We start from the raw sequence: 8830 nt of genomic DNA on the forward strand, positions 1-8830 counted from the left end.
TAAACTCTGATGAGTCAGCACCCAGTGACACGTGGCTCTCCCAGAGTTAGCCACCACATGTTTCATTTCTTGCTCTCCAAGCAAAGCTTTCTTAAGGAGAAAGTAAGAAATACTTGTGTTCTAATACATCTAGCTTCCGTAATTATCCTTTCTTGAGATATTTTTACACCAAAATTTAGGATAATGCTTATCCAAACCCCACGTTCTCCCATGTATCATCATTACTATCATTTTTACTTTCTAAACAAGTTAGAATTCGAAATTCTTGAGAGAGAAATGGAAGAACTTCCATGAAAACTTCCATGAACACCTAAGCTTCTTTCTCCGTTCTTTTTCAAACTAAAACCCCTATCAAAAATCTAATCCGACCAAAATGATCACCTCTTCCTCCTCTTCATTTCTATATCAATTTTCATGGAGTAAATCAAGGCATGATGGCTTCTCCTCCTCCTTGAAGTTTCATCCATGGCGGGAACTCAAGCTGATGATGTTTTCTTCATGTTTTCTCTTAAGATCTCTTGTTCAATCACCACAGGCTCTAAGAAAACGTGATTTCTAGCTGCCTTGAGGTGAGGAAAACCTACTTTTCACCATCATGAAGCTTCAGCCTTCATGGTTCATATGGTTCTAAAGTTGTTTTTGATGTTAAAATAGGCGTAAAAGTGCTTTTGGAAGCTTGTTCTTGGTTCAATTCTTGGCAGCTGCAAAGGAGGTAAGGTTTGGTAAATTAATAAATGATTGGTTTGGTTCTTGAAGTGTTAAATCAGCTCTTGTTGCTTGAAGATTGATTTTGAGTGTTTGTGTGATGGTTTGATCATGAGATCTTGTTGTTTAATGCTTGAAAATCAAGTTTTTGATGGTTCTGAAGTTGTTGTTGTTGCTGCTGGAAAACGTGGCTTTCCAGCCATGAAATTCATGATATTTGATGTGTTTTTGATGTGTATTTTATGGCTGAAACGTTGCTCTTTGGTTTGGTCAAAATCAGGTAAAAATCGGTTACCGAAAAGATTGAAAAACTAGTTGAAAATCAAGCTGAAATCTGATGAACTTTTGGAAAAATATTTTTGGTCTTTGAAGGACAAGAAAAACGTTGGTTTTGATGATTTTGGGGTCAAATTATAATTATTAAAAAGTTTGGGGTTGAAAGTTAATTAAAGAAAAGTTAAGGGGCCAAAATGCAAATATTAAAAGTTAAGGGGTCAAAATGCAATTTCCAAAAAGTTCAGGGGTCAAAATGCTATTTTTGAAAGTTGAATAAAATATTATTATTTTAATATTAAAATATTAAAATATTATTTTATTGTTAATATTATTTTATTAATAATATTATTTTATTATTAAAAAGACAGTTTTTCCTAAAAGCCTTAGGAAGGCAGTTTTGAGTCCAGAATTCCTTAATTCTCTTTATTAGACACCTAAGGAAGAGTTCAAGAGAAAGTATTGAGGTATGTATGGTAATGAAAGAGGTTTTATAAACTTTCATACATGTTGGAAAGAAAAGGAATTAAAAGCTATATAGCAGTGTGCTTGACCTTACAGAGTAAGCAGAGAATTGTAAAATGAGCTCACTGTGATGTTGTGATGCTTGATTTATGATTGTGGAAAGATGATGAAGATGATTACTAAGTGATTAAAAGTATGGTTATATTTGACTTAGGAGCCTCAGGGCGATGCTTGTGAATATTATGCGGGGACGCCCGTATTGTGATGTTACTTCCCAGACAGGCTGCGGTAGAGATGTACCAGCCCTGCAAGCTGAATGCTTGGTAGAGGCCTGATTCGCATACCTGCGGTATATTGAGATTTGAGCAAATACCAGCCCTACAAGTCGAGAGTACTTGGTACTCGGTACTTAATCTGGGATTAAGTTCTGGGAAGGCCTTATCTGACCTGGAGGGTCAGATTGCTTCGGGTGCGGGTCGAAACCGACAAATGAGCTCGTTACCTGCAGTAGGATCAGACATGCATCATACTTGTTTGTGCATATTTTAATTGGTTTGACTATGTGAACAACTCTGTTTAATTGCTAACTGCTATACTTGACGTAACTGCTCTTGATTGTGTTTGAACCTCATTACTTATGTTTGTAACTGATTGTTTGGATTGTGGTGATTGGATGTTGATTGAGTTGTTTGGGCCTAAGGCTATGGTTGGTTTGTTTGAGGTCTATCTTTGTATAAAGTATCTGACTGATTCAGCATAGACTTAATGAACCTATGCTTGGAACAAGATGATCATATATACCGCGTAGGTAACTTCTTTTATGTTTATAGTCTAGTAAAGTATGAAAAATCAAACTCTTACAGCATAGACTTAATTGAACCTATGCTTGGGACAAGTTGGTCATTCATACCATTTGGAAACTTTTCAGATTCTTATATCTGGAAAAGAAGTTTGGATTTATGGTTAATTAACTGATTTCTTTTGAAAAGGTTTTGAATATTTGATTGTTAAACCATCAATTTTCAAAGGATTTAGAAACTTGCAAGCGGAAATTATAAATGGACTTAACTATGAACCCCGACCTTACTAAGAACTCCCCAGTTCTTACCCCTTACACCTCTTCAAATGGACACGGGAGTCCTGCCCTACGAGATTAATCATCCGTACATCCACGACGACCCAGTGCGCAGCTACAAGTATTACATCCGATGTGCGGCACCTTGTGTACGTAATTATATAGTACGTGACCCTGAGATCGAGGATATCTCTTCTGGTAGCAATGAGCCAGATGGGGCACCAGCGAGCAGGCATCATCACCTACCCAACGGTTTTCTGTGAGGGGCTTTTGGATCAGAGACGAGGAGACTTTTGAGGCGTCCATTCTAACCACGGTACCTTAGAGTGTTTCCCTCACTTATACTAGCATGCTCAGAGGGAATAGGCATGTCATAGAGTTAGCCTAGCCTGGGTGCCAGCTTAGGGGCTTTTGGACAGGCCAGGCCCCGGGATGTCTTATGTATATATGTGTATATATATTATATGAGTCACTAACTGAAGGATGCTGTGTTATAATTCCTTACTAGTATAACTGAGCTGCTTCTGCATTATGATGTATATTGTGGTGTGATATTCTATGTATTGCCTTCTACAATTCCTTGAATGTGTGTACTCATGTTTCGTTGTTATACTCTATGTATGCAACTCTAAACTACTATTGTTTTAAAAAAAAATTAAATTACTCGAAACTCGCGAGGTGTTAACAACGAACAGGCTTATATTTATTAAATATTACTTAAGTTGGGGAAACAAGTTAGTAACGTTCAACTTTTAGTATGATCATGACATGCTGGAAGTTGGGCCGTTACAATTTGGTATCAGAGCTATCCTTCCTGTTAGAGCCTGAGGAATGGACTGGATCATGCTTCATTGCATGCTCTGTTGTGCGTCTCATGCTTATAGGATATCCATGTGATATGTGTTGCATGATTGTCTTTGTGCCTTCATTCTGAGAATGTTCACGCCCAACTTGAGGTATTGAGACTGACCAGCTTGGTATCGATTGTTTGGTGTGAACAAGATTAGGATGAGTTCACAGAGACGCAGCGCTTGGGGAGAGACTACCGCTAACATTCCGTACGAAACGATGATAACCTATTTACTGTGATTCACGCTATGGCTGAGGCTGTGCGTGAAACGGCGACTGCTACTACTTCAGCAGTTGATCGTTTGGGAAAGCGTAATAGTGGTAACGGAGGAAGAATGAGATAGGATATGGGTAAGCAATCTCAGCAGGCACAAGTGTGACCAGTGTGTAGCCAGTGTGGAAAGGAGCCTGGAGGTAGACCTTGTCAACCTACAGGCATTATCTGTTTTTCTTGTGGTCAATCTGGACATATGGCTAAGGACTGTCCGAAGAAGCCAATAAAAGGAATAGATAGGCCGCGACAGCAGGGACGTGTGTTTGCTATGATTGCTGATGATGCAATGAAATCAGACTCCCTAATCCAAGGCCAGTGTTATGTCAAATCTCGACTCTTAACTGTATTGTATGACTCTGGTGCGTCACATTCTTTTATTTCTGCGACTGTTGCGCATGAGTAGGGATTAGATTCTACTGTGTTAAATTATGATATGATTGTCCATACAACTATATTTCATAATGCCTTGACTAGACAAGTGTGTCAACAGGTACCTTTTGTTATTGAGGTTAGGACTTTCATACAAGACCTGGTCGACTTGCCTTTATGTGGTATAGATGTTATCTTAGGTCTAGATTGGTTGTCTAATCATCATGTTTTCCTTGATTGTTCTAAATGAAATGCTATATTCCCAAACATTTGGCATGCATATTGAGTGAGTTGAGTCTTGTATGTTCTATTCGAATTCCCTAAGAGTTACCTTTGGTAGTAGTGGGTTAGAGGGTTATCTTCTATTATCTGCTATGGGGAGCTCCAGTGTTACTGGTATAGAAGAAAGATAGTGGGACGAGATTGTGTGTAGATTATCTGCAACTGAACAAGATTACAATCAAGAATAAGTATTCACTACTGAGAATAGATCATCTAATGGACCAGCTGAGAGGTGCGACAGTATTCTCTAAGATTTCTTTGCGGTCGAGTTACCATCAAATTTGAGTGAAGGACTCGGATGGTTAAGATTGCCTTTCAAACTAGATACTAAGAGGATGGAAGCTGTATATGAAACTGTTAAAATGTGAGCTTTGTTCGGCAAAAGTGGCATTCATGGGACATGTGATCACACAAGACGGTATAATGGTAGATCCTTCAAAGAATGATGCAATGATACAATGGAAACAACCTACAACAGTTAAAAAAGTTCGTAGTTTCTTGGGGTAGCAGGATATTATTTGTGGTTTATTGAAGGTTTTTCAAAGATAACTTTACCCTTGACTTACCTCACAGGGAAGGAAGTTCCGTTTGAATGGACAAAAGAGTGCGAAGAAAGTTTTGAAACTTTAAAGGAAAAGTTGACGACGGCATCAGTTTTGGTGTTACCAGACCCACATGAACCTTTTGAGGTGTAGTATAATGATTCTTTTAAGAGATTTGGATGCGTATTGATGCAGCATAGGAATATAGTGGCATATGCTTTGAGACAGCTGAGACCTCATGAAAAGAATTATCCGACACATAATCTAGAATTAGTGGCAGTGGTTTTTGCACTCAAGATCTGGAGACACTATTTGCATGGAGCTCAATTGAAAGTTTTCTCTGATCATAAGAGTTTGAAGTATATCTTTGATCATAAAGACCTTAACATGAGGCAGAGATGATGGATGGAATTCCTAAAAGATTATGACTTTAAGTTAAGCTATCATCCTGGAAAGGCAAATGTAGTCGCAGATGTTTTGAGTCGAAAGAGTTTGGGCATATCCCTGATGATGATCAAGGAAGAAGAGATGATCCCAGTCTTTGAAAGCTTAAAATTAGGAATAAGAGAGACAAAACTGCATTTTAGTACAACATATCACATACAGACTGATGAGTAGATAGAACGAACGATTCGTACTTTGGAAGATATGTTGAAATCTTGGGTGAAAGATCAACAAGGTAACAGGGACAAATATTTGCTGTTGGTTGAGTTTGCTTATTATAATAGTTATCAACAAAGCATCAAAATGGCACCATATGAAACCTTCTATGAAAGAAAGTGTCAGTCACCATTATGCTGATATGACAAGGATGAAGGTAGGATTTTGGGGCCAGAATTAGTACAAGAGACTGCTGAATGGATTAAGCACATTCGAGAAGAGAATCAAACTGCTCAAAGTCGACAGAAGAGCTATGCAGATATTAGGCATAGGCCCTTAGGGTTTAGTAACGGTGACCATATTTTCTTAAGAGTGACACCTACAATTGGGATAGGTAGAGCTCTTAGAACTAAGAAATCGAGTCCACGATACTTAGGTACTTTTCAAGTTCTTAAAAGAGTCGATCCAGTAGCATACCAAATAGCCCTCCTTTCTTATTTGTCAAACCTTCACGATATTTTTCCTGTTACACAATTCAAGAAATATAATCCCTACAAAAGCCACATTTTACAACCAAAGATAGCTCAGCTACGAGCCGACTTAACATATCAAACTTTACCAGCCAGAATTGTGGAACGAAGTGACAAACAGCTAAAAAGGAAAACAGTACCATTGGTTAAGGTGGTGTGGGAACAAACTAGTATTGAAGAGTACAAATGGGAACTAGAAGACGAAATGAGGAAAGACTATCTGTTTCTCTTTAGAGGTAATTAAAATTTTGAGGGCAAAATTTTCTTTTAGGAGGGTAGAATGTAGCGGCCTAGCCTTTAGCCTCGAAGAAACGGCACTTTTTCGGGATCAACCGGAATTTTTATGGAATTTTTAGGAATTTTAGTGCATATAAGCACCTCCACTACATAGGTGCTATGTCATCAAGCTGCTGAGTCAGCAGCTTGACTGCACCAGACACCTCTCCTAATCTAAGCAGGCACGTCGCAAAAAGTTACGTTTTTGAACGACTTCGGGTCCGAATTTCAAAATTCTGATTTCCGTAGTTTGTCTCTATGTGACGAGCCGGTCTCGAATTTCGAGAGAAAAATTATATTAATATAATATTCATACATTATTATTTTATTTGGAATATTATATTATTATTTTCTCTAATGTGGTTAATGTTGATCTATGTTTGGTAATATAATAACTGAGCTAGAAATCTACCGGTAATGGATAATACCGGCATTCTTAGATGAACTTAGCAATGCTAATGCTTCATCATATATCTTTTATTCTCATGATTATCATGTTACTAGTATTATTTATACTAGTAAAGCTCATACTTATCCTTAAGTAGTATAATCTGATGTATCTAATTTTCGTAATTATCTTCAGAATGATATTTTATTATTAAACTCTGATGAGTCAGCACCCAGTGACACGTGGCTCTCCTAGAGTTAGCCACCACATGTTTCCTTTCTTGCTCTCCAAGCAAAGCTTTCTTAAGGAGAAAGTAAGAAATACTTGTGTTCTAATACATCTAGCTTCCGTAATTATCCTTTCTTGAGATATTTTTACACCAAAATTTAGGATAATGCTTATCCAAACCCCACGTTCTCCCATGTATCATCATTACTATCATTTTTACTTTCTAAACAAGTTAGAATTCGAAATTCTTGAGAGAGAAATGGAAGAACTTCGATGAAAACTTCCATGAACACCTAAGCTTCTTTCTCCGTTCTTTTTCAAACTAAAACCCCTATCAAAAATCTAATCCGTCCAAAATGATCACCTCTTCCTCCTCTTCATTTCTATATCAATTTTCATGGATTAAATCAAGGCATGATGGCTGCTCCTCCTCCTTGAAGTTTCATCCATGGTGGGAACTCAAGCTGATGATGTTTTCTTCATATTTTCTCTTAAGATCTCTTGTTCAATCACCACAGGCTCTAAGAAAACATGATTTCTAGCTGCCTTGAGGTGAGGAAAACCTACTTTTCACCATCATGAAGCTTCAGCCTTCATGGTTCATATGGTTCTAAAGTTGTTTTTGATGTTAAAATAGGCGTAAAAGTGCTTTTGGAAGCTTGTTCTTGGTTCAATTCTTGGCAGCTGCAAAGGAGGTAAGGTTTGGTAAATTAATCAATGATTGGTTTGGTTCTTGAAGTGTTAAATCAGCTCTTGTTGCTTGAAGCTTGATTTTGAGTGTTTGTGTGATGGTTTGATCATGAGATCTTGTTGTTTAATGCTTGAAAATCAAGTTTTTGATGGTTCTGAAGTTGTTGTTGTTGCTGCTGGAAAACGTGGCTTTCCAGCCATGAAATTCATGATATTTGATGTGTTTTTGATGTGTATTTTATGGCTGAAACGTTGCTCTTTGGTTTGGTCAAAATCAGGTAAAAATCAATTACCGAAAAGATTGAAAAACTAGTTGAAAATCAAGCTGAAATCTGATGAAGTTTTGGAAAAATATTTTTGGTCTTTGAAGGACAAGAAAAACGTTGGTTTTGATGATTTTGGGGTCAAATTATAATTATTAAAAAGTTTGGGGTTGAAAGTTAATTAAAGAAAAGTTAAGCGGCCAAAGTGCAAATATTAAAAGTTAAGGGGTCAAAATTCAATTTCCAAAAGGTTCAGGGGTCAAAATGCAATTTTTGAAAGTTGAATAAAATATTATTATTTTAATATTAAAATATTAAAATATTATTTTATTGTTAATATTATTTTATTAATAATATTATTTTATTAATAATAATAAAATATTGATAAAAAGACAGTTTTTCCTAAAAGCCTCAGGAAGGCAGTTTTGAGTCCAGAAAATATTGAGGTATGTATGGTAATGAAAGAGGTTTTATAAACTTTCATACATGTTGGAAAGAAAAGGAATTAGAAGCTATATAGTAGTGTGCTTGACCTTACAGAGTAAGCAGAAAATTGTAAAATGAGCTCACTATGATGTTGTGATGCTTGATTTATGATTGTGGAAATATGATGAAGATGATTACTAAGTGATGAATAGTATGGTTATATGTGACTTATGAGCCTTCGGCCGATGCTTGTGAATATTATGCGGGGACGCCCGTATTATGATGTTGCTTCCCAGACAGGCTGCGGTAGAGATGTACCAGCCCTGCAAGCTGAATGCTTGGTAGAGGCCTGATTCGCATACCTGCGGTATATTCAGATTTGAGCAAATACCAGCCCTGCAAGTCGAGAGTACTTGGTAGAGGGTATGCGGTACTTAATCTGGGATTAAGTTCTGGGATGGCCTTATCTTACCTGGAGGGTCGGATTGCGTCGGGTGCGGGTCGAAACCGACAAATGAGCTCATTACCTGCAGTAGGATCAGACATGCATCATACTTGTTTGTGCATATTTTAATTAGTTTGCCTATGTGAACAA

This window comes from Arachis ipaensis, chromosome B5 (genome assembly GCF_059453495.1).
Source record: "Arachis ipaensis isolate K30076 ecotype BB chromosome B5, ASM5945349v1, whole genome shotgun sequence".
Classification (NCBI taxonomy): Eukaryota; Viridiplantae; Streptophyta; class Magnoliopsida; order Fabales; family Fabaceae; genus Arachis; species Arachis ipaensis.